This window comes from Cryptomeria japonica, unplaced genomic scaffold (assembly GCF_030272615.1).
Source record: "Cryptomeria japonica unplaced genomic scaffold, Sugi_1.0 HiC_scaffold_24, whole genome shotgun sequence".
Taxonomy (NCBI): Eukaryota; Viridiplantae; Streptophyta; class Pinopsida; order Cupressales; family Cupressaceae; genus Cryptomeria; species Cryptomeria japonica.
The window spans coordinates 1,027,501-1,052,500 of NW_026728846.1; the positions used below are offsets into that span (position 1 = coordinate 1,027,501).

General features: G+C 60.7%; 2 non-coding genes across 2 annotated transcripts; both read left to right on the top strand.

Moving 5' to 3' along the window:
- The first annotated feature begins 12,518 nt into the window (after positions 1-12,518).
- LOC131861133 (5S ribosomal RNA) lies at positions 12,519-12,637 on the top strand. The gene has a single exon (XR_009360211.1). It is a non-coding gene; the product is annotated as a 5S ribosomal RNA (ribosomal RNA).
- Positions 12,638-20,454: 7,817 nt separating this feature from the next.
- Positions 20,455-20,573, top strand: LOC131861231 (5S ribosomal RNA). Its single transcript, XR_009360306.1, has one exon. It is a non-coding gene; the product is annotated as a 5S ribosomal RNA (ribosomal RNA).
- The last annotated feature ends 4,427 nt before the right edge of the window (positions 20,574-25,000 follow it).

The window sequence follows — 25,000 nt, forward strand, 5'->3', positions numbered from 1 at the left end:
AACCGCCCAAACAACGCCCCCTCTACCCTCTGTCGAAACACTCGGCATTGCTGCTCCCTAAGGTGAGCTTCTCCTCATAGGCAATTCCGCTCTTATCCGGTCACGTTTGTGTGCCCGAATTTCGCAAGGCAACCTCCATGGGACATGGAAAAGACTCGAGAAGAGAGCTCGCTCACGGGAGAGAGAAGCCAAGGAGACCACGAGAGTGCTGAGAGTGGGACAGCGCTGAATAGGCGGGAGAAGCCTGCGCGTATAAACGGAGATATATATCCAATTGCAACGAAGGAACGTGCCAAAGATCGAGAACAATGGCAGAAATGCTAGTAACGTGCACTTCGGGACCAACGCATCACCGGAAGACAACCGCCAAACATCGAAAGAGTCGCGATGCTCCGCAACCTACGTGCAAAGCGGTCGCACACCGGGTAAGGGAGTGAGAGCCCCAAACATAGCTGGGCGAGGCGCTCACTCCGCTCTTTAATATCTCGTTAATACCGCCAAGGAAATGGCACAAGCACACACACACAAGCATCCTCGGAAGAGGACAGTTCGAGTGACAGGTCAAATCCAAGAGTTCCGAAGACTACCTCCAGGAACAATCGGGAACAAGACCGATTACAAGTCATCGAGTCTGTTACTGGGCGAACACGAGATGCGCACAGGAAATCGATCAGCCCTCACAATGGCCCAAGGCCAGAGATCGGACTGCTACGATTTACCCCAACAATCATCGTGCCACTCTTCGCAGAGAGGTGATAGACGCCAACGAGCCCGCGCATAGCAATCGAGGTGTAAAAAGGGCGTTGAAGGCAGGAAGCCTGGACGAAAGAGGCTACGAGGTCACCTCGAAGCGGTCTAAGAATCGGGCGCACTTGGGGCGACTACCAGTGCCAACCCCTTATCCCGCGGTGCGTCCGACACACAGAAATTTCCAAGGCGGCCAAGGAGCCTCCCCGCATAGCAATCGGGGTGTGAGGTTACGGATGCAGCATTGATAGCAATCGAGGTGTGAGGCGAAGGATGCAGAAGTGAGAGCCGAGGGATGTAGCAGAGATAGCAATCGGGGTGTGTGATGCAGAAGAGATAGCAATCGAGGTGTGCGGTGGGAAGGGCCCAGCAGCCAGAATGCATGAAGCGACGGATGAAGCAGTGATGACAACCGGGCTGTGAGGAGAGGAGGGATGCAGCCAAGAAAGCAATCAGGGCTCGAGGCAAGGGATGCATCAAGGATAGCAATCATGTTGTGAGGCGAGATTCCAAAGGCTAAACGTGAGAGGCTGCAGGGTCGACTCAGAGAGGTCTATGCATGTGAGAGGCTGAAAGCAAGGTCGACTCGGAGCGGTCTATGCATCGGGCGCGCTTGGGGCGACTACCAGTGCCAACCCCTTATCCCGCGACGCGTCCGACAAAGAGAACGTTCCAAGGCGGCAGAGGAGGTTACCAGCCGAAGGATGCAGTAGCAATAACAGGTATAGTTCCGCGGCGGCCGAGAAGACTCACCGCATAGGAATCGGGATGCGAGGCGAGGGATGCGGCGGGAAGGCCCCGACGGCTAAACGGAAGAGGCTGCAGGGCCGCCTCGGAATGGTCCAAGCATCGGATGCGATTGGGACGACTACCAGTGCCAACCCCTTATCCCGCGATGCGTCCGATACACAGATAGTTCCAAGGCGGCCGAGGAGCCTCACCGCATATCAATCGGGGTGCGAGGCGAGGGATGGGGCGGGAAGGCCCCAACGGCTAGACGGAAGAGGCTTCAGGGCCACCTCGGAATGGTCCAAGCATCGGACGCGCTTGGGGCGACTGCCAGTGCCAACCCCTTATCCCGCGATGCGTCCGATACACAGATGGTTCCAAGGCGGCCGAGGAGCCTCACCGCATAGCAATCGGGGGTGCGAGGCGAGGGATGGGGCGGGAAGGCCCCAACGGCTAGACGGAAGAGGCTTCAGGGCCGCCTAGGAATGGTCCAAGCATCGGACACGCTTGGGGCGACTACCAGTGACAGCCCCCTATCCCGCGATGCGTCCGATACGAAGATGGTTCCAAGGCGGCCGAGGAGCCTCACCGCATAGCAATCGGGGTGCGAGGTGGGGGATGCGGCGAGATGGCCCCAACGGCTAGACGGAAGAGGCCACAGGGCCACGTCGGAATAGTCCAAGCATCGGACGCGCTTGGGGCGACTACCAGTGACAACCCCTTATCCCGCGATGCGTCCGATACGAAGATAGTTCCAAGGCGGCCGAGGAGCCTCACCGCATAGCAATCGGGGTGCGAGGTGGGGGATGCGGCGAGATGGCCCCAACGGCTAGACGGAAGAGGCTGCAGGGCCGCCTCGGAATAGTCCAAGCATCGGACGCGCTTGGGGCCACTACCAGTGACAACCCCTTATCCCGCGATGCGTCCGATACGAAGATAGTTCCAAGGCGGCCGAAGAGCCTCACCGCATAGCAATCGGGGTGCGAGGTGGGGGATGCGGCGAGATGGCCCCAACGGCTAGACGGAAGAGGCCACAGGGCCGCCTCGGAATAGTCCAAGCATCGGACGCGCTTGGGGCGACTACCAGTGACAACCCCTTATCCCGCGATGCGTCCGATACGAAGATAGTTCCCAGGCGGCCGAGGAGCCTCACCGCATAGCAATCGGGGTGCGAGGCGAGGGATGCGGCGAGATGGCCCCAAAGGCTAGACGGAAGAGGCTGCAGGGCTGCCTCGGAATAGTCCAAGCATCGGACGCGCTTGGGGCGACTACCACTGCCAACCCCTTATCCCGCGATGCGTCCGATACACAGATAGTTCCGAGGCGGCCGAGGAGGTGGGGGATGCAGCGAGATGGCCCCAACGGCTAGACGGAAGAGGCTGCAGGGCCGCCTCGGAATAGTCCAAGCATCGGACGCGCTTGGGGCGACTACCAGTGACAACCCCTTATCCCGCGATGCGTCCGATACACAGATAGTTCCGAGGCGGCCAAGGAGCCTCACCGCATAGCAATCGTGGTGCGAGGTGGGGGATGCGGCGAGATGGCCCCAACGGCTAGACGGAAGAGGCTGCAGGGCCGCCTCGGAATGGTCCAAGCATCGGATGCGCTTGGGGCGACTACCACTGCCAACCCCTTATCCCGCGATGCGTCCGATACACAGATAGTTCCAAGGCGGCCGAGGAGCCTCACAGCATAGCAATCAGGGTGCGAGGCGAGGGATGCGGCGAGAAAGCCCCAACGGCTAGAGGGAAGAGGCTTCAGGTCCGCCTCGGAATGGTCCAAGCATCGGACGCGCTTGGGGCGACTACCAGTGACAACCCCTTATCCCGCGACGCGTCCGATACACAGATAGTTCCAAGGCGGCCGAGGAGCCTCACCGCATAGCAATCGGGGTGCGAGGCGAGGGATGCGGCGAGAAGGACCCAACGGCTACACGGAAGAGGCTTCGGGGCCGCCTCGGAATGGTCCAAGCATCGGACGCGCTTGGGGCGACTACCAGTGACAACCCCTTATCCCGCGACGCGTCCGATACACAGATAGTTCCAAGGCGGCCGAGGAGCCTCACCGCATAGCAATCGGGGTGCGAGGCGAGGGATGCGGCGAGAAGGACCCAACGGCTAGACGGAAGAGGCTTCGGGGCCGCCTCGGAATGGTCCAAGCATCGGACGCGCTTGGGGCGACTACCAGTGACAACCCCTTATCCCGCGACGCGTCCGATACACAGATAGTTCCAAGGCGGCCGAGGAGCCTCACCGCATAGCAATCGGGGTGCGAGGCGAGGGATGCGGCGAGAAGGACCCAACGGCTAGACGGAAGAGGCTTCGGGTCCGCCTCGGAATGGTCCAAGCATCGGACGCGCTTGGGGCGACTACCAGTGACAACCCCTTATCCCGCGACGCGTCCGATACACAGATAGTTCCAAGGCGGCCGAGGAGCCTCACCGCATAGCAATCGGGGTGCGAGGCGAGGGATGCGGCGAGAAGGACCCAACGGCTAGACGGAAGAGGCTTCGGGTCCGCCTCGGAATGGTCCAAGCATCGGACGCGCTTGGGGCGACTACCAGTGACAACCCCTTATCCCGCGACGCGTCCGATACACAGATAGTTCCAAGGCGGCCGAGGAGCCTCACCGCATAGCAATCGGGGTGCGAGGCGAGGGATGCGGCGAGAAGGACCCAACGGCTAGACGGAAGAGGCTTCGGGTCCGCCTCGGAATGGTCCAAGCATCGGACGCGCTTGGGGCGACTACCAGTGACAACCCCTTATCCCGCGACGCGTCCGATACACAGATAGTTCCGAGGCGGCCGAGGAGCCTCACCGCATAGCAATCGGGGTGCGAGGCGAAGGATGCGGCGAGAAGGACCCAACGGCTAGACGGAAGAGGCTTCGGGTCCGCCTCGGAATGGTCCAAGCATCGGACGCGCTTGGGGCGACTACCAGTGACAACCCCTTATCCCGCGACGCATCCGATACACAGATAGTTCCAAGGCGGCCGAGGAGCCTCACCGCATAGCAATCGGGGTGCGAGGCGAGGGATGCGGCGAGAAGGACCCAACGGCTAGACGGAAGAGGCTTCAGGGCCGCCTCGGAATGGTCCAAGCATCGAACGCGCTTGGGGCGACTACCAGTGACAACCCCTTATCCCGCGACGCGTCCGATACACAGATAGTTCCGAGGCGGCCGAGGAGCCTCACCGCATAGCAATCGGGGTGCGAGGCGAGGGATGCGGCGAGAAGGACCCAACGGCTAGACGGAAGAGGCTTCAGGGCCGCCTCGGAATGGTCCAAGCATCGGACGCGCTTGGGGCGACTACCAGTGACAACCCCTTATCCCGCGACGCGTCCGATACACAGATAGTTCCGAGGCGGCCGAGGAGCCTCACCGCATAGCAATCGGGGTGCGAGGCGAGGGATGCGGCGAGAAGGACCCAACGGCTAGACGGAAGAGGCTTCAGGGCCGCCTCGGAATGGTCCAAGCATCGGACGCGCTTGGGGCGACTACCAATGACAACCCCTTATCCCGCGACGCGTCCGATACACAGATAGTTCCGAGGCGGCCGAGGAGCCTCACCGCATAGCAATCGGGGTGCGAGGCGAGGGATGCGGCGAGAAGGACCCAACGGCTAGACGGAAGAGGCTTCAGGGCCGCCTCGGAATGGTCCAAGCATCGGACGCGCTTGGGGCGACTACCAGTGACAACCCCTTATCCCGCGACGCGTCCGATACACAGATAGTTCCGAGGCGGCCGAGGAGCCTCACCGCATAGCAATCGGGGTGCGAGGCGAGGGATGCGGCGAGAAGGACCCAACGGCTAGACGGAAGAGGCTTCAGGGCCGCCTCGGAATGGTCCAAGCATCGGACGCGCTTGGGGCGACTACCGTTGCCAACCCCTTATCCCGCGATGCGTCTGATACACAGATAGTTCCGAGGCGGCCGAGGAGCCTCACCGCATAGCAATCGGGTTGCGAGGCAGATTATTGGGAAGGGAACCCCCTGGGATGCGGCTCAAGCAGTGCCCAAAGGGACTGGAATGCGGAATCACATCGAGAGACCCAAATGCTATACGAGGGCTCAAATCGAATTATCGATTTGGCCACGACATGGACGCATCGGAACGACTACCTTTGCCGAACCACTCGCAATTGCATCCATACCGAAACCAATAGACATTTCCGTTAGAGCCCTCGCATAGCATTCGGGAATCTCGCATGCCCCTCTAAATCGACCAATGCTGGCGCTCAATGAAAATCCGAGCGCTACCACCGTTCGAGCGCCAGCATTGGTCGAGTTAGAGGGGCACGGGGGAGAATGCTCCAGTCAACACCTCCCCTATATAAGTTATTTGTCCGATTCTCGCACAACCGTAGTCTGCCTCGTCGAATCAAACAACGGTCCCAGATTCCGACTTCCGTTCCGTAGAGACCCAAAAGCTAGATGGAGGCTCGCAAGAAAGAGAGTCGGCGCATAGCAATCGGGTTTCTCGAACGTTTAGGGACCGAGCTCACTTGCGGATAGGGCAAAATCCGCCAAGCAACCCAAAAGCTAGACGGGGGCTCGAATCGAATCGCCTAGGCGGCCACAACAACGACGTGTTGGATCGACTACCAGTGCCAAACCATTCAGCAAGACTAGTCTGTGTCGAGGCCGGATAGAGATTCTCAGAGAGCGCCCGCATAGCATTTAGGAGACCTGCCGCGTCCCTCACACTCGACAAATGGTGGTGCACGTTTATAAATCCGAGCGATCCCAACCCTTTCAAGCACCAACATCGGTCGAGATAGAGGGGCACGGAGGGGGCTGCGTGAGACAACACAGTCCCCTATATAAGTTATTTGTCCGATTCTCACACATCCGAAGAATGGTCATCAAATCGGACAACAGCCCAAACTTCCGACTTCCGTCCCAGAAAGCCCAAGAGCTATCTAAAACGTTCATGGCCGGAACTCGATCGCGGCTATACCAGTCCGCCAAGCAACCCAAAAGCTAGACTGGAGCTCTAGTCGAATCACCTCTGTGGCCATTGCAAGGACGTGTTGGAGCGACTACCATTGCCGAACCATTCCGCAGGTCGAGTCCATACCAAGGCCGCATAGAGATTCACGATGAGCTCCTGCATAGCAATCAGGAGACTTGCCGTGTCCATCACAATCGATAAATCCTGGTGCAAGATTTTTGCATCCGAGCGCTCCAACCAGTCGAGCACCAGCATCAATCGACATAAACGGGCACGGGGGGAGGATGCTCGAGAACACTACCTCCCCTATATAAGTTATTTGTCCGATTCTCAAGCAGCCGAAGTCTGGTCATCGAATCGGGTCAAAGACCACAACTTCCGACTTTACCCACAATGCAAGTCATCGAATCGAACATCGGCCCCCGAGTCGGACTCCATGCGTATGTCAGGTCATCGGACCCAAATTCCGCCTTCCTGCGCATGGCGGGCCATCAATATCAACTCGGTCATCGGACCCAAACTCCGCCTTTTTGCGTATGGCACGCCTTCAAATCGGTCATCGGACCCAAATTCCGCCTTCCTGTGCATGGCGGGCCATCAACATCAACTCGGTCATCGGACCCAAATTCCGCCTTTCTGCGCATGGCACGCCATCAACTCGGTCATCGGACCCAAATTCCGCCTTCCTGCGCATGGCAGGTCATCGGACACAAATTCAGACCTCGCCAATATGCCTACGTATCGAATCGGTCATCGGACCCAACTTCCGACTTCATCCATACTGTAGGGTCTTTGAGGTTGGCGCGGTGCGCTCAACCCAGGGAGTCGACCCATCGAAGCATACACCTCCCCTATATAAGCTATTTGTCCGATTCCCACACCTGTGTAGTTTGCACCTCTGACCAGGACATCGACCCCAACTTCCGAACTCGACTGCAACGACGGCACCAGCGCCTTGGTGCGCACCTTGCGACGCACAGTCCCAACATTCGCCTTCCTGCACATGGCAGGTCATCGGACCCAAATTCCGACCTCGCGAGTATGCCTACATATCGAATCGGTCATCGGACCCAACTTCCGACTTCATCCATACCGTAGGGTCTTTGAGGTTGGCGCGGTGCGCTCAACCCGGGGAGTCGACCCAACGAAGCATACACCTCCCCTATATAAGCTATTTGTCCGATTCCCACACCTGTGTAGTTTGCACCTCCGATCAAGACATCGACCCCAACTTCCGAACTCGCCTCCAACGACCGAACCAGCGCCTTGGTGCGCACCTTGCAACGCACAGTGCCAACATTCGCCTTCCTGCACGTGGCAGGTCATCGGACCCAAATTCCGACCTCGCGAGTATGCCTACATATCGAATCGGTCATCGGACCCAACTTCCGACTTCATCCATACCGTAGGGTCTTTGAGGTTGGCGCGGTGCGCTCAACCCGGGGAGTCGACCCAACGAAGCATACACCTCCCCTATATAAGCTATTTGTCCGATTCCCACACCTGTGTAGCTTGCACCTCCGATCAGGACATCGACCCCAACTTCCGAACTCGACTAAAAAGACCGCACCAGCGCCTTGGTGTGCACCTTGCAACGCACAGTGTCAACATTCGCCTTCCTGCACATGGCAGGTCATCGGACCCAAATTCCGACCTCATGAGCATACCTACTAATCGAATCGGTCATCGGACCCAACTTCCGACTTCATCCATACCGTAGGGTCTTTGAGGTTGGCGCGGTGCGCTCAACCTGGGGAGTCGACCCATCGAAGCATACACCTCCCCTATATAAGCTATTTGTCCGATTCCGACACCTGTGTAGTTTGCACCTCCGCTCAGGACATCGACCCCAACTTCCGAACTCGCCTGCAACGACCGAACCAGCGCCTTGGTGCGCACCAAAAGTGCGCACTTTTGGAGGGCACTTTTCTGCGCTCCAAAGGTGCGCACTTTTGGAGGGCACTTTTTGGAGGGCACTTTTCTGCGCTCCAAAGGTGCGCACTTTTGGAGGGCACTTTTTGGAGGGCACTTTTCTGCGCTCCAAAGGTGCGCACTTTTGGAGGGCACTTTTTGGAGGGCACTTTTCTGCGCTCCAAAGGTGCGCACTTTTGGAGGGCACTTTTTGGAGGGCACTTTTCTGCGCTCCAAAGGTGCGCACTTTTGGAGGGCACTTTTTGGAGGGCACTTTTCTGCGCTCCAAAGGTGCGCACTTTTGGAGGGCACTTTTTGGAGGGCACTTTTCTGCGCTCCAAAGGTGCGCACTTTTGGAGGGCACTTTTTGGAGGGCACTTTTCTGCGCTCCAAAGGTGCGCACTTTTGGAGGGCACTTTTGTGCACTCCAAAGGTGCGCACTTTTGGAGGGCACTTTTCCTGTGCTCCAAAGGTGCACACCTAGGTGAGCACCTTCGACCACACCTTGTAGCACACCAAACTCTGACTTTCGACTTCATCCGCAATGCAGGGTCTTTGAGGTTGGCGCAATGCGCACAACCAGGGGAGTCGACCCATCAAACCCAACACCTCCCCTATATAAGCTATTTGTCTGATTCTCATACATGCGTAGCCTGCAGGAGCAATTAGGACATCGACCCCAACTTTCGGCTTCTAAACGAAAACAAGGTCTTTGAGGTTGGTGTAATGCGAACAACTAGGGGAGTCAACCCATCAAACCCAACACCTCCCCTATATAAGCTATTTGTCTGATTCTCATACATGTGTAGTCTACAGGAGCAATTAGGACATCGACCCCAACTTTTGACTTCTTAACGAAAACAAGGTCTTTGAGGTTGACGTAATGCGCACAACCAGGGGAGTCGACCCATCAAACCCAACACCTCCCCTATATAAGCTATTTGTCCGATTCTCATACATGTGTAGCCTGCAGGAGCCATTAGGACATTGACCCCAACTTTTGACTTCTTAACGAAAACAAGGTCTTTGAGGTTGGCGTAATGCGCACAACCAAGGGAGTTGACCCATCAAACCCAACACCTCCCCTATATAAGCTATTTGTCTGATTCTCATACATGTGTAGCCTGCAACAACGATTAGGACATCCACCCCAACTTCTGAATTCGTCTGCGTTGACCGCACCAAAGGTGCACGCCTTGGTGCTCACCAAAATCCGACTTCCGACTTCTTCTGCTATGCGGGGTCTTTGAGGTTGGCGCAGTGCGCACAACCAGGGGAGTCAACCCACCGAATGCAACACCTCCCCTATATAAGCTATTTGTCTGATTCTCATACATGCGTAGACTGCAGCAATGATTAGGACATCCACCCCAACTTTTGACTTCTTAAACAAGACAGGGTCTTTGAAGTTGGTGCAGTGCACACAACCAGGGGAGTCGACCCATCAAACGCAACACCTCCCCTATATAAAGCTATTTGTCCGATTCTCATACGTGTAGTCTGCAGCAGCGATTAGGACATCGACCCCAACTTCCGAATTCGTTTGCATTGACCGCACCAAAGGTGCACGCCTTGGTGTGCACCCTGGAGTGCACTTTGGTGCTCACCTCGGTGCACACTTTGGTGTGCACCTCGGTGTGCACCAAAGGTGCGCACCTTGGAGCGCACCAAAGGTGTACACTTTGGAGCGCACCACATAGGGTCTTTGAGAGGTTGGCGCAGTGCGCACACCAAGGTGGGTGTTGAGGTGCGTGCCGAGGTGGGTGGGTGCTAGGGTGCGCTCCATGGTGGGTGCCAGGGTGGGTGCGTGCTAGGGTGGATTCCAAAGAGGGTCATAGGGTGGGTGCCAAGGTGGGTTGGTGATATAGTGGGTTCAAAGGTGGGTACTAGGGTGGGTTCCAAGGTGGGTCACAAGTTGGGTGCCAGGATGCGTGGGTGTTAGGTTGGGTGCCAAGGTGGGCTCCTGCGTGGGTGGGTGCTAGGGTGGGTTTCAAGGTGGACGCGAGGGCGGGTGCCAAGGTGGGTAACAAGTTGGGTGTTAGGATGGGTGAGTGCTAGAGTGGGTGCCAAGGTGGGTGGGTGCTAAGGTGGATGCCAAGGTGGTTCACAGGGTGGGTGGGTTCTAGGGTGAGTTCCAAGGTGGGTCACAGGTTCAGTGCTAGGGTGGGTGTCAAGGCGGGTGTCGAGGTGCCTGGGTGCTAGGGTGTGGATGCCAATGTGGGTCATAGGGTGGGTACTAGGGTGGGCTGCAATGTGGGTGCCAAGGTGGGTAACATGCTCGGTGGGTTCTAAATTGGGTGCCAGGGTGGGTGTGCACCCACCTTGCCCGAGGTGGGTGCCAAGGTGCCAGTGTGGGTGGGTGCTAAGGTGGATGCCAAGGTGGGTGAGAAGGTGGGTGATAGGTTGAGTGGTAGGATGGGTGGGTGCCAAGATGGGTCACAGGGTGGGTGCAAGGGTGGGTAGGTGCTAGGGTTGGTGTCAGGGTGGGTGGGTGCTAGGTTGGGTTCCAAGGTGGGTGCGAGGGTGAGTGTCAAGGTGGGTCACAGGTTAGGTGCTAGGATGGGTGAGTGCTAGGGTGCAAAGGTGCCAGGGTGGGTGCTAGGATGGGTCGATGCTAGGGTGAGTGGCAAGGTGGGTCCACAAGTGTCAAGGTGGGTGCCGAGGTGGGTGCCAAGTCGGCGACTGCTATGGTGGATGCCAAGGTGGGTCACGGGGTGGGTGCCAAGTTGCTAGGTTGGGTTCCAAGGTGGGTGCCAACGTGGGTGCTAGGGTGCGTGGGTTAAAGGGTGTGTCACAACGTGGGTGCCAGGATGGGTGCGCACCCACACTGGCCAAGACGGGTGCGGGTGCAAGGTTGGGTTCCAAGCCCGGTCACAGGCTGGGTGCTAGGATGGGTGGGTGCCAAGGTGGGCACCAGGGTGGGTGCACCCACCCTGGCCAAGGTGGGTCACGGGGTGGGTCCTAGGGTGGGTAACGGGGTGGGTACTAAGGTGCGTGCCAAGGTGGGTCATAGGGTGGGTGCCAAGGTGGGCACCAGGGTGGGTGTGCACCAACCCTAGCCAGGGTAGGTCACGGGGTGGTTGTCGGGGTGGGCGTCAAGGAGCCAAGGTGGGTGGCAAGTAGCCAAGTTGCGTGCCAAGGTGGGTGTCGGGGTGGGTGCCAAGGATCCAAGGTGGGTGCCAAGGAACCAAGGTGGGTGTCTGGGTGGGTGCCGAGGTGGGAGCCAGGGTGGGTCCCAAGGTGAGTGCAAAGGTGGGTGCCAGGGTCAAGGTGAGTGCCAATGTGGGTTCCAAGGTGCCAGGGTCAGGGTGAGTGCCAATGTGGGTTCAAAGGTGCTAAGTTGGGTGCGAGGTTGGGTGCGAGGGTGGGTGGGTGCCAAGGTGTGCTAGGTGGAAGCCCGGGTGGGTCGGCATCCCATGGGTGTCGAGTTGGGTGCCTGATGGGTGCTTCTTGTCAAGTTTTAGTCGTCGGGACTCATTTCGAGCCTTAGAGGTCGTTTCTTGTCCGGTTGCCCTGTCTTCGACCTGGGAACCCAATTTTGGTCCTCGGGTCCCATTTTTTTTTGTCTCGCATCCCACTTTTGGCCTGTGGCCTTTTCGGGGTCGATTCTCGTTTTGGGCATCAGAGCATGTTTCTTCTCCTAAAACCCAATATTTGTTTATTAAGTCTCGGAACACATTTTTGTTCTCGTGGACCCATCATGGGTCTTGGAACGCATTTGTGGTCCTTGGGTCCCATTTTGCATCCCGAAACTTGTGTTTTGGTGCTTGATCCCTATTTTGGGTGCCCACCTTGCACCAAGTGCGCACCCGGGGCAAACCGAGCGCCTTGGTGCACCGGGGCAAGATCGAGCGTGCACCCGAGGCGCCCCGAACATGCACCAAGGTGCACTCGGCCCACATGTGAGCGCAGGTCGTTGCGCCCGAGGTGGTGTGTGGGCACCGCGTTGCAGACGGGACACTGCACGCACACGACGCCCCCTCCAGGTGCACGCACGTAGGCCGGGCCGGGTGCACACCCGACGCCCTAGCAAGGTGCGCGCACCCGGGCAGGGCTCACACTTGGCGAACGGGGCGCACTTCGCGAGGGAGGGTGTGCACCTCGACGGGGGTGGGTGGCCGGGGTGGATTCGCACGTGGGTCGCGGTTTGCTAAGTACACACTGCGACAAGCTCATAACGGGTGCGATCATACCAGCATTAGTGCACCGGATCCCATCAGAACTCCGCAGTTAAGCGCGCTTGGGCCGGAGTAGTACTGGGATGGGTGACCTCCCGGGAAGTCCCGGTGTTGCACCCTTTTTTAGTTTTTCGCCGGGCGTCGCAATGCTATTTGAATAAACCTTTTGCCCGTTTGCGTTCTCGTCGGGGCCGGGCCGGGCCGGGGTGCGCTGCCCGCACTACCGCGCGCGCGGGGGCGACACCGAGCGCGCACCCGAGGCACCCCGAGCACACAGGCCACGGTGCAACCCGGGCGTTGTGCGCGCACCCCGGTGCGCCCGAGGTGCTGCGCGCGCACCCAGGTGAAATCGGTGTGCACCTCGGCCAGTGCGCGCTCGGTCGAGTCGCGCACGTTGGCCAAGGTGCACGGTGATGTTTCTTACTCTAAGGTTCCGCACCAGACGCCCGGGACAGGTGAGCGAAGCTGGGCGGGGCCGGGTGCGCGGCCGGGGCAGGTGCACGCAGCTGGAGAGAGCTTTGGAGCACACTTCGGAGCGCACCAATGATGCGCTCCATTCAAAAGTTTCCTGAAAAGGCAAAAAAAGTTGAGATTATAGAATTTCCCACTTGAGAGATTGTAAAAAAAAAAAATTTAAAATGAAGGAAACGCGGGTGCCAAGGTGTGCGCAGCCCAGCCAAGGTGTGCGCACCAAGGCGCCCACCCTGGCGAAGGTGCACGCAAGGTGCGCACCCGAGGCAAACCGGACAATTAACCCAACTTTCGACTTCGCGCGCACCTTGGAGCGCACTTCGGAGCGCTCCTTGGTGCGCACCAATCTTGGGCACCTCGGAGTGCACCATGGCGCCCACCAAGGTGCGCACCCGGGGCAAACCGAGCTCCGACTTCGTGCGCACCTTGGAGCGCACGAAAGGTGCGCACCATGGCGCCCACCAAGGTGCGCAGCCCAGCCAAGGCGTGCGCATCAAGGTGCGCACCCTGGCGAAGGTGCGCACCCGGGGCAAACCGAGCTCCGACTTCGTGCGCACCTTGGAGCGCACAAAAGGTGCGCAACCCAGCCAAGGTGTGCGCACCCCGGTCAAACCGAGCTCCGAATCGTGCGCACCAGAGGTGCACGCCATCGTGCGCACCTTGGAGCACACTTCGGAGCCCTCCTTGGTGCGCGCCGATGTTGCGCACCTCGGAGCGCACCCGGGGAAAACAATGCAATTAACCCGACTTTCGACTTCGTGGGCACCTCGGAGCGCTCTCGGGTTCGCACCTCGGAGCACACCGAGGTGCGCACCTTTGATGCGCTGCCTTCACCAATTTCCAGAAAAGGCAAGAAAACAATGAGAAGGTGTGCGCACCGAGGTGCCCACCCTGGCGAAGGTGCACGCGAGGTGCGCACCCGGGGCAAACCGGGCTCCGACTTCGTGCACGCCGCACCTTGGAGCACACTTCGGAGCGCTCCTTGGTGCGCACCAGGGCGCGCAACCCAGCCGAGGTGCCCACCCCGGCGAAGGTGCACGCGAGGTGCGCACCCGGGGCAAACCGGGCTCCGACTTCGTGCACGCCATGGTGCCCACCGCGGCGAAGGTGCACGCGAGGTGCGCACCCGGGGCAAACCGGGCTCCGACTTCGTGCACGCCGCACCTTGGAGCACACTTCGGAGCGCTCCTTGGTGCGCACCATGGTGCCCACCAGGGCGCGCAACCCCGCCGAAGGTGCACGCGAGGTGCGCACCCGGGGCAAACCGGGCTCCGACTTCGTGCACGCCGCACCTTGGAGCACACTTCGGAGCGCTCCTTGGTGCGCACCATGGTGCCCACCAGGGCGCGCAACCCCGCCGAAGGTGCACGCGAGGTGCGCACCCGGGGCAAACCGGGCTCCGACTTCGTGCACGCCATGGTGCGCACCGCGGCGAAGGTGCGCACCCGGGGCAAACCGGGCTCCGACTTCGTGCACGCCGCACCTTGGAGCACACTTCGGAGCGCTCCTTGGTGCGCACCAGGGCGCGCAACCCAGCCGAGGTGCCCACCCCGGCGAAGGTGCACGCGAGGTGCGTACCCGGGGCAAACCGGGCTCCGACTTCGTGCACGCCGCACCTTGGAGCACACTTCGGAGCGCTCCTTGGTGCGCACCATGGTGCCCACCAGGCCGCGCAACCCAGCCAAGGTGTGCGCACCAAGGTGCACGCGAGGTGCGCACCCGGGGCAAACCGGGGTCCGACTTCGTGCACGCCGCACCTTGGAGCACACATCGGGGCGCTCCCGGGTTCGCACCGGCGTTGCGCACCGTGGTGGGCACCTCGGAGCACACCAAGGTGGGCAGCGAGGTGCGCACCTTTGATGCGATGCCTTCACTAATTTCCATAAAAGGCAAAAAAAAAACGAGATTTTAAAATTTCCGTTTTGAAAGATAGTGAGAAAAAGGGAATGCTGGTGCCATCTTGAGCCCGCCCTGGTGCGCAGCCCAGCCAAGGTGTGCGCACCAAGGTGCCCACCCTGGCGAAGGTGCGCGCCCGGGCAATTAATCCAACTTCCAACTTCGCGCGCGCCAGGGTGGGAGCGCACCCAACAACCGGGCCTGGGAAGAGCCAATGCGAGAAACCCCACCAAACGCTCTGACAAAAAAAGAGGGGGCGCTCCAGTAACCCCGCTTCGGAGCGCACCCTGGGCAAACCCAGCCAAGGTGCCCACCCCGGCCAAGGTGCAGGCGAGGTGCGCACCCGGGGCAAACCGGGCTCCGACAACGTGCACGCCGCACCTTGGAGCACACTTCGTAGCGCTCCCGGGTGCGCACCTCAGAGCACACCAAGGTGGGCAGCGAGGTGCGCACCTTTGATGCGCTGCCTTCACTAATTTCCAGAAAAGGCAAAAAAAAAAGGAGATTTTAAAATTTCCGTTTTGAAAGATAGTGAAAAAAACGGAACGCGCGTGCCATCTTGAGCCCGCCCTGGTGCGCAGCCCAGGTAAGGTGCCCACCCTGGCAAAGGTGCGCACCCGGGCAATTAACCCTACTTCCGACTTCGTGCGCGCCAGGGTGGCAACCGGGCCTCGGAAGAGCCAATGCGAGAAACCCCACCAAACGCTCCGACAAAAAAAGAGGCGGCGCTCCAATAACCCCGCTTCGGAGCGCAGCCGGGGCAAACCCAGCCAAGGTGCCCACCCCGACGAAGGTGCACGCGAGGTGCGCACCCGGGGCAAACCGGGCTCCGACAACGTGCACGCAGCACCTTGGAGCACACTTCGAAGCACTCCCGGGTGCCCACCGGCGTTGCGCACCGTGGTGGGCAGCGAGGTGCGCACCTTTGATGCGCTGCCTTCACTAATTTCCAGAAAAAGGCAAAAAAAAATGAGATTTTAAAATTTCCGTTTTGAAAGATAGTGAAAAAAAAGGAACGCGGGTGCCATCTTGAGCCCGCCCTGGTGCGCAGCCCAGGCAAGGCATGCGCACCAAGGTGCCCACCCGAGGTGCACACCCGGGGCAAACCGGGCTCCGACTTCGTGCAGGCCGCACCTTGGAGCACACTTCGGAGCGCTCCTTGGTGCGCACCATGGTGCCCACCAGGGCGCGCAACCCAGCCAAGGTCTGCACACCAAGGTGCCCACCCCGGCGAAGGTGCACGCGAGGTGCGCACCCGGGGCAAACCGGGCTCCGACTTCGTGCACGCCATGGTGCCCACCGCGGCGAAGGTGCACGCGAGGTGCGCACCCGGGGCAAACCGGGCTCCGACTTCGTGCACGCCGCACCTTGGAGCACACTTCGGAGCGCTCCTTGGTGCGCACCATGGTGCCCACCAGGGCGCGCAACCCAGCCAAGGTGTGCGCACCAAGGTGCACGCGAGGTGCGCACCCGGGGCAAACCGGGGTCCGACTTCGTGCACGCCGCACCTTGGAGCACACATCGGAGCGCTCCCAGGTTCGCACCAGCGTTGCGCACCTTTGATGCGCTGCCTTCACTAATTTCCAGAAAAGGCAAAAAAAAATGAGATTTTAAAATTTCCGTTCTGAAAGATAGTGAAAAAAACGGAACGCGGGTGCCATCTTGAGCCCTTCCTGGTGCGCAGCCCAGGCAAGTTGTGCGCACCAAGGTGCCCACCCTGGCGGAGGTGCGCGCCCGGGGCAATCCGGGCTCCGACTTCGTGCACTGCATGGTGCCCACCAAGGCGCGCAACCCAGCCAAGGTGCCCACCGCAGCGAAGGTGCACGCGAGGTGCGCACCCGAGGTGCACACCCGGGGCAAACCGGGCTCCGACTTCGTGCACGCCGCACCTTGGAGCACACTTCAGAGCGCTCCTTGGTGCGCACCAGGGCGCGCAACCCAGCCGAGGTGCCCACCCCGGCGAAGGTGCACGCGAGGTGCGCACCCGGGGCAAACCGGGCTCCGACTTCGTGCACGCCATGGTGCCCACCGCGGCGAAGGTGCGCACCCGGGGCAAACCGGGCTCCGACTTCGTGCACGCCGCACCTTGGAGCACACTTCGGAGCGCTCCTTGGTGCGCACCATGGTGCCCACCAGGCCGCGCAACCCAGCCAAGGTGTGCGCACCAAGGTGCACGCGAGGTGCGCACCCGGGGCAAACCGGGGTCCGACTTCGTGCACGCCGCACCTTGGAGCACACATCGGGGCGCTCCCGGGTTCGCACCGGCGTTGCGCACCGTGGTGGGCACCTCGGAGCACACCAAGGTGGGCAGCGAGGTGCGCACCTTTGATGCGATGCCTTCACTAATTTCCATAAAAGGCAAAAAAAAAACGAGATTTTAAAATTTCCGTTTTGAAAGATAGTGAGAAAAAGGGAATGCTGGTGCCATCTTGAGCCCGCCCTGGTGCGCAGCCCAGCCAAGGTTTGCGCACCAAGGTGCCCACCCTGGCGAAGGTGCGCGCCCGGGCAATTAACCCAACTTCCAACTTCGCGCGCGCCAGGGTGGGAGCGCACCCAACAACCGGGCCTGGGAAGAGCCAATGCGAGAAACCCCACCAAACTCTCTGACAAAAAAAGAGGGGGCGCTCCAGTAACCCCGCTTCGGAGCGCACCCTGGGCAAACCCAGCCAAGGTGCCCACCCCGGCCAAGGTGCAGGCGAGGTGCGCACCCGGGGCAAACCGGGCTCCGACAACGTGCACGCCGCACCTTGGAGCACACTTCGTAGCGCTCCCGGGTGCGCACCTCAGAGCACACCAAGGTGGGCAGCGAGGTGCGCACCTTTGATGCGCTGCCTTCACTAATTTCCAGAAAAGGCAAAAAAAAAAGGAGATTTTAAAATTTCCGTTTTGAAAGATAGTGAAAAAAACGGAACGCGCGTGCCATCTTGAGCCCGCCCTGGTGCGCAGCCCAGGTAAGGTGCCACCCTGGCAAAGGTGCGCACCCGGGCAATTAACCCTACTTCCGACTTCGTGCGCGCCAGGGTGGCAACCGGGCCTCGGAAGAGCCAATGCGAGAAACCCCACCAAACGCTCCGACAAAAAAAGAGGCGGCGCTCCAATAACCCCGCTTCGGAGCGCAGCCGGGGCAAACCAAGCCAAGGTGCCCACCCCGACGAAGGTGCACGCGAGGTGCGCACCCGGGGCAAACCGGGCTCCGACAACGTGCACGCAGCACCTTGGAGCACACTTCGAAGCACTCCCGGGTGCCCACCGGCGTTGCGCACCGTGGTGGGCAGCGAGGTGCGCACCTTTGATGCGCTGCCTTCACTAATTTCCAGAAAAAGGCAAAAAAAAATGAGATTTTAAAATTTCCGTTTTGAAAGATAGTGAAAAAAAAGGAACGCGGGTGCCATCTTGAGCCCGCCCTGGTGCGCAGCCCAGGCAAGGCATGCGCACCAAGGTGCCCACCCGAGGTGCACACCCGGGGCAAACCGGGCTCCGACTTCGTGCAGGCCGCACCTTGGAGCACACTTCGGAGCGCTCCTTGGTGCGCACCATGGTGCCACCAGGGCGCACCCGAGGCAAACCGGGCTCCGACTTCGTGCACGCCGCACCTTGGAGCACACATCGGAGCGCTCCCAGGTTCGCACCAGCGTTGCGCACCTTTGATGCGCTGCCTTCACTAATTTCCAGAAAAGGCAAAAAAAAACGATATTTTAAAATTTCCGTTCTGAAAGATAGTGAAAAAAACGGAACGCGGGTGCCATCTTGAGCCCTTCCTGATGCGCAGCCCAGGCAAGTTGTGCGCACCAAGGTGCCCACCCTGGCGGAGGTGCGCGCCCGGGGCAAACCGGGCTCCGACTTCGTGCACTGCATGGTGCCCACCAAGGCGCGCAACCCAGCCAAGGTGCCCACCGCAGCGAAGGTGCACGCGAGGTGCGCACTCCGAGGTGCACACCCGGGGCAAACCGGGCTCCGACTTCGTGCACGCCGCACCTTGGAGCACACTTCAGAGCGCTCCTTGGTACGCACCAGGGCGCGCAACCCAGCCAAGGTGCTCACCCCGGCGAAGGTGCACGCGAGGTGCGCACCCGGGGCAAACCGGGCTCGGACTTCGTGCACGCCGCACCTTGGAGCACACATCGGAGCGCTCCCGGGTTCGCACCAGCATTGCGCACCTTTGATGCGCTGCCTTCACTAATTTCCAGAAAAGGCAAAAAAAAGAAAAAAATGAGATTTTAAAATTTCCGTTTTGAAAGATAGTGAAAAAAACGGAACGCGGGTGCCATCTTGAGCCCGCCCTGGTGTGCAGCCCAGGCAAGTTGTGCGCACCAAGGCACCCACCCTGGCCAAGGTGGGTCACGGGGTGGGTCCTAGGGTGGGTAACGGGGTGGGTACTAAGGTGCGTGCCAAGGTGGGTCATAGGGTGGGTGCCAAGGTGGGCACCAGGGTGGGTGTGCACCAACCCTAGCCAGGGTAGGTCACGGGGTGGTTGTCGGGGTGGGCGTCAAGGAGCCAAGGTGGGTGGCAAGTAGCCAAGTTGCGTGCCAAGGTGGGTGTCGGGGTGGGTGCCAAGGATCCAAGGTGGGTGCCAAGGAACCAAGGTGGGTGTCTGGGTGGGTGCCGAGGTGGGAGCCAGGGTGGGTCCCAAGGTGAGTGCAAAGGTGGGTGCCAGGGTCAAGGTGAGTGCCAATGTGGGTTCCAAGGTGCCAGGGTCAGGGTGAGTGCCAATGTGGGTTCAAAGGTGCTAAGTTGGGTGCGAGGTTGGGTGCGAGGGTGGGTGGGTGCCAAGGTGTGCTAGGTGGAAGCCCGGGTGGGTCGGCATCCCATGGGTGTCGAGTTGGGTGCCTAATGGGTGCTTCTTGTCAAGTTTTAGTCGTCGGGACTCATTTCGAGCCTTAGAGGTCGTTTCTTGTCCGGTTGCCCTGTCTTCGACCTGGGAACCCAATTTTGGTCCTCGGGTCCCATTTTTTTTTGTCTCGCATCCCACTTTTGGCCTGTGGCCTTTTCGGGGTCGATTCTCGTTTTGGGCATCAGAGCATGTTTCTTCTCCTAAAACCCAATATTTGTTTATTAAGTCTCGGAACACATTTTTGTTCTCGTGGACCCATCATGGGTCTTGGAACGCATTTGTGGTCCTTGGGTCCCATTTTGCATCCCGAAACTTGTGTTTTGGTGCTTGATCCCTATTTTGGGTGCCCACCTTGCACCAAGTGCGCACCCGGGGCAAACCGAGCGCCTTGGTGCACCGGGGCAAGATCGAGCGTGCACCCGAGGCGCCCCGAACATGCACCAAGGTGCACTCGGCCCACATGTGAGCGCAGGTCGTTGCGCCCGAGGTGGTGTGTGGGCACCGCGTTGCAGACGGGACACTGCACGCACACGACGCCCCCTACAGGTGCACGCACGTAGGCCGGGCCGGGTGCACACCCGACGCCCTAGCAAGGTGCGCGCACCCGGGCAGGGCTCACACTTGGCGAACGGGGCGCACTTCGCGAGGGAGGGTGTGCACCTCGACGGGGGTGGGTGGCCGGGGTGGATTCGCACGTGGGTCGCGGTTTGCTAAGTACACACTGCGACAAGCTCATAACGGGTGCGATCATACCAGCGTTAGTGCACCGGATCCCATCAGAACTCCGCAGTTAAGCGCGCTTGGGCCGGAGTAGTACTGGGATGGGTGACCTCCCGGGAAGTCCCGGTGTTGCACCCTTTTTTAGTTTTTCGCCGGGCATCGCAATGCTATTTGAATAAACCTTTTGCCCGTTTGCGTTCTCGTCGGGGCCGGGCCGGGCCGGGGTGCGCTGCCCGCACTACCGCGCGCGCGGGGGCGACACCGAGCGCGCACCCGAGGCGCCCCGAGCACACAGGCCACGGTGCAACCCGGGCGTTGTGCGCGCACCCCGGTGCGCCCGAGGTGCTGCGCGCGCACCCAGGTGAAATCGGTGTGCACCTCGGCCAGTGCGCGCTCGGTCGAGTCGCGCACGTTGGCCAAGGTGCACGGTGATGTTTCTTACTCTAAGGTTCCGCACCAGACGCCCGGGACAGGTGAGCGAAGCTGGGCGGGGCCGGGTGCGCGGCCGGGGCAGGTGCACGCAGCTGGAGAGAGCTTTGGAGCACACTTCGGAGCGCACCAATGATGCGCTCCATTCAAAAGTTTCCTGAAAAGGCAAAAAAAGTTGAGATTATAGAATTTCCCACTTGAGAGATTGTAAAAAAAAAAAATTTAAAATGAAGGAAACGCGGGTGCCAAGGTGTGCGCAGCCCAGCCAAGGTGTGCGCACCAAGGCGCCCACCCTGGCGAAGGTGCACGCAAGGTGCGCACCCGAGGCAAACCGGACAATTAACCCAACTTTCGACTTCGCGCGCACCTTGGAGCGCACTTCGGAGCGCTCCTTGGTGCGCACCAATCTTGGGCACCTCGGAGTGCACCATGGCGCCCACCAAGGTGCGCACCCGGGGCAAACCGAGCTCCGACTTCGTGCGCACCTTGGAGCGCACGAAAGGTGCGCACCATGGCGCCCACCAAGGTGCGCAGCCCAGCCAAGGCGTGCGCATCTTGGAGCGCACAAAAGGTGCGCAACCCAGCCAAGGTGTGCGCACCCCGGTCAAACCGAGCTCCGAATCGTGCGCACCAGAGGTGCACGCCATCGTGCGCACCTTGGAGCACACTTCGGAGCCCTCCTTGGTGCGCGCCGATGTTGCGCACCTCGGAGCGCACCCGGGGAAAACAATGCAATTAACCCGACTTTCGACTTCGTGGGCACCTCGGAGCGCTCTCGGGTTCGCACCTCGGAGCACACCGAGGTGCGCACCTTTGATGCGCTGCCTTCACCAATTTCCAGAAAAGGCAAGAAAACATTGAGAAGGTGTGCGCACCGAGGTGCCCACCCTGGCGAAGGTGCACGCGAGGTGCGCACCCGGGGCAAACCGGGCTCCGACTTCGTGCACGCCGCACCTTGGAGCACACTTCGGAGCGCTCCTTGGTGCGCACCAGGGCGCGCAACCCAGCCGAGGTGCCCACCCCGGCGAAGGTGCACGCGAGGTGCGCACCCGGGGCAAACCGGGCTCCGACTTCGTGCACGCCATGGTGCCCACCGCGGCGAAGGTGCACGCGAGGTGCGCACCCGGGGCAAACCGGGCTCCGACTTCGTGCACGCCGCACCTTGGAGCACACTTCGGAGCGCTCCTTGGTGCGCACCATGGTGCCCACCAGGGCGCGCAACCCCGCCGAAGGTGCACGCGAGGTGCGCACCCGGGGCAAACCGGGCTCCGACTTCGTGCACGCCGCACCTTGGAGCACACTTCGGAGCGCTCCTTGGTGCGCACCATGGTGCCCACCAGGGCGCGCAACCCCGCCGAAGGTGCACGCGAGGTGCGCACCCGGGGCAAACCGGGCTCCGACTTCGTGCACGCCATGGTGCGCACCGCGGCGAAGGTGCGCACCCGGGGCAAACCGGGCTCCGACTTCGTGCACGCCGCACCTTGGAGCACACTTCGGAGCGCTCCTTGGTGCGCACCAGGGCGCGCAACCCAGCCGAGGTGCCCACCCCGGCGAAGGTGCACGCGAGGTGCGTACCCGGGGCAAACCGGGCTCCGACTTCGTGCACGCCGCACCTTGGAGCACACTTCGGAGCGCTCCTTGGTGCGCACCATGGTGCCCACCAGGCCGCGCAACCCAGCCAAGGTGTGCGCACCAAGGTGCACGCGAGGTGCGCACCCGGGGCAAACCGGGGTCCGACTTCGTGCACGCCGCACCTTGGAGCACACATCGGGGCGCTCCCGGGTTCGCACCGGCGTTGCGCACCGTGGTGGGCACCTCGGAGCACACCAAGGTGGGCAGCGAGGTGCGCACCTTTGATGCGATGCCTTCACTAATTTCCATAAAAGGCAAAAAAAAAACGAGATTTTAAAATTTCCGTTTTGAAAGATAGTGAGAAAAAGGGAATGCTGGTGCCATCTTGAGCCCGCCCTGGTGCGCAGCCCAGCCAAGGTGTGCGCACCAAGGTGCCCACCCTGGCGAAGGTGCGCGCCCGGGCAATTAACCCAACTTCCAACTTCGCGCGCGCCAGGGTGGGAGCGCACCCAACAACCGGGCCTGGGAAGAGCCAATGCGAGAAACCCCACCAAACGCTCTGACAAAAAAAGAGGGGGCGCTCCAGTAACCCCGCTTCGGAGCGCACCCTGGGCAAACCCAGCCAAGGTGCCCACCCCGGCCAAGGTGCAGGCGAGGTGCGCACCCGGGGCAAACCGGGCTCCGACAACGTGCACGCCGCACCTTGGAGCACACTTCGTAGCGCTCCCGGGTGCGCACCTCAGAGCACACCAAGGTGGGCAGCGAGGTGCGCACCTTTGATGCGCTGCCTTCACTAATTTCCAGAAAAGGCAAAAAAAAAAGGAGATTTTAAAATTTCCGTTTTGAAAGATAGTGAAAAAAACGGAACGCGCGTGCCATCTTGAGCCCGCCCTGGTGCGCAGCCCAGGTAAGGTGCCCACCCTGGCAAAGGTGCGCACCCGGGCAATTAACCCTACTTCCGACTTCGTGCGCGCCAGGGTGGCAACCGGGCCTCGGAAGAGCCAATGCGAGAAACCCCACCAAACGCTCCGACAAAAAAAGAGGCGGCGCTCCAATAACCCCGCTTCGGAGCGCAGCCGGGGCAAACCCAGCCAAGGTGCCCACCCCGACGAAGGTGCACGCGAGGTGCGCACCCGGGGCAAACCGGGCTCCGACAACGTGCACGCAGCACCTTGGAGCACACTTCGAAGCACTCCCGGGTGCCCACCGGCGTTGCGCACCGTGGTGGGCAGCGAGGTGCGCACCTTTGATGCGCTGCCTTCACTAATTTCCAGAAAAAGGCAAAAAAAAATGAGATTTTAAAATTTCCGTTTTGAAAGATAGTGAAAAAAAAGGAACGCGGGTGCCATCTTGAGCCCGCCCTGGTGCGCAGCCCAGGCAAGGCATGCGCACCAAGGTGCCCACCCGAGGTGCACACCCGGGGCAAACCGGGCTCCGACTTCGTGCAGGCCGCACCTTGGAGCACACTTCGGAGCGCTCCTTGGTGCGCACCATGGTGCCCACCAGGGCGCGCAACCCAGCCAAGGTCTGCACACCAAGGTGCCCACCCCGGCGAAGGTGCACGCGAGGTGCGCACCCGGGGCAAACCGGGCTCCGACTTCGTGCACGCCATGGTGCCCACCGCGGCGAAGGTGCACGCGAGGTGCGCACCCGGGGCAAACCGGGCTCCGACTTCGTGCACGCCGCACCTTGGAGCACACTTCGGAGCGCTCCTTGGTGCGCACCATGGTGCCCACCAGGGCGCGCAACCCAGCCAAGGTGTGCGCACCAAGGTGCACGCGAGGTGCGCACCCGGGGCAAACCGGGGTCCGACTTCGTGCACGCCGCACCTTGGAGCACACATCGGAGCGCTCCCAGGTTCGCACCAGCGTTGCGCACCTTTGATGCGCTGCCTTCACTAATTTCCAGAAAAGGCAAAAAAAAACGAGATTTTAAAATTTCCGTTCTGAAAGATAGTGAAAAAAACGGAACGCGGGTGCCATCTTGAGCCCTTCCTGGTGCGCAGCCCAGGCAAGTTGTGCGCACCAAGGTGCCCACCCTGGCGGAGGTGCGCGCCCGGGGCAATCCGGGCTCCGACTTCGTGCACTGCATGGTGCCCACCAAGGCGCGCAACCCAGCCAAGGTGCCCACCGCAGCGAAGGTGCACGCGAGGTGCGCACCCGAGGTGCACACCCGGGGCAAACCGGGCTCCGACTTCGTGCACGCCGCACCTTGGAGCACACTTCAGAGCGCTCCTTGGTGCGCACCAGGGCGCGCAACCCAACCAAGGTCTGCACACCAAGGTGCTCACCCCGGCGAAGGTGCACGCGAGGTGCGCACCCGGGGCAAACCGGGCTCGGACTTCGTGCACGCCGCACCTTGGAGCACACATCGGAGCGCTCCCGGGTTCGCACCAGCATTGCGCACCTTTGATGCGCTCCAATAACCCCACTTCGGAGCGCACCAGAAACCCCACTGGACGCTTGGGCAAAAATGTAATGCGCACCCGAAGCCCCTACCCAGAAATCCCCAGTTCGGACATGGGGAGCTGCAACGGTAAAAAGCCTCACTAAACTCTCGGACGG